Source organism: Acyrthosiphon pisum, chromosome A2, assembly GCF_005508785.2.
Source record: "Acyrthosiphon pisum isolate AL4f chromosome A2, pea_aphid_22Mar2018_4r6ur, whole genome shotgun sequence".
Lineage (NCBI taxonomy): Eukaryota > Metazoa > Arthropoda > Insecta > Hemiptera > Aphididae > Acyrthosiphon > Acyrthosiphon pisum.
The window spans coordinates 32,100,301-32,101,228 of record NC_042495.1 but is presented as its reverse complement, the minus strand read 5'-3'; the positions used below and the strand labels follow the sequence as shown (position 1 = coordinate 32,101,228).

Genomic DNA, 928 nt, shown 5'->3' with positions numbered 1-928 from the left:
CACCAAACTTCAACTCATTCAAAAATTATTGTAATTCCCTACTTGTTAATTTATAGCTATAAGTATGTAAATAATATGTATGTATAATAATTAATATTGTACCTTTTTTGTTTTTCTCTATAATTATTCTGTTTTTGTAAATTACTTTAATGAACGATTGTTGTTATTATTATTATGTATGTAATTGGGCCTGGCCCGTTTAAAAGTTAAATAAATAAAAATAAATAAATAAATAAATAATAGCTGGTGATATCAATATTAATATTTACGATCAAGATATATCTAGTGATTATCTTAATACAATGGCAAGTCATAAATTTATATCCTGTATTAACGAGTTTACTCGCGTGACCAATAGCACTAAATCTTGTATTGATCATATTTTTATTCGTAATATTGATGTTCTTATTACCTACACAAGCTTTATCCTGAAATGCAAAATTACAGATCACTATGCGTCTATGCAACATTATTAAGCTTTAAAATTCCTTTTAAATGTAGCGAAGGTAAAAAAATCAACTAAAGAATACTCATCTCAAAATTTATATAAATAAACTAAATTCATTGACGACGAAGACTGGTTTAAATTATTTAATTCTAATAATATAGATATTTCTTTCCAAACCTTTTTATCGAAAATTGAACAAAGTATTAATAACTCAGCATATTACATTAATACTAATAATAACATCCCGAAACAAAATAATAAAATAAAAGAGTGGATAATAAGGGGACTGGTGATTTCGATTGCTAACAAACAAAATTATCTAAATTATCATATAAACGTCCGTTTGATGTTAATTTAAAATGTAAATATCGTCAATACTCCAATTTACTAATTACTCTAATAAGAGAAGCCAAAAAATTACATTATCAAAATTTACTACGTAAATATCAGAGTAATCAAAAGCAAATGTGGAAAATGATC

At 24.5% G+C, this 928-nt stretch overlaps 1 protein-coding gene across 1 annotated transcript in view; it reads left to right on the top strand.

Moving 5' to 3' along the window:
- Positions 1-928, top strand: part of LOC103310139 (peroxidasin) — a 24,888-nt gene that overhangs the window by 22,634 nt on the left and 1,326 nt on the right. The gene's annotated exons all lie outside the window — the stretch shown is intronic.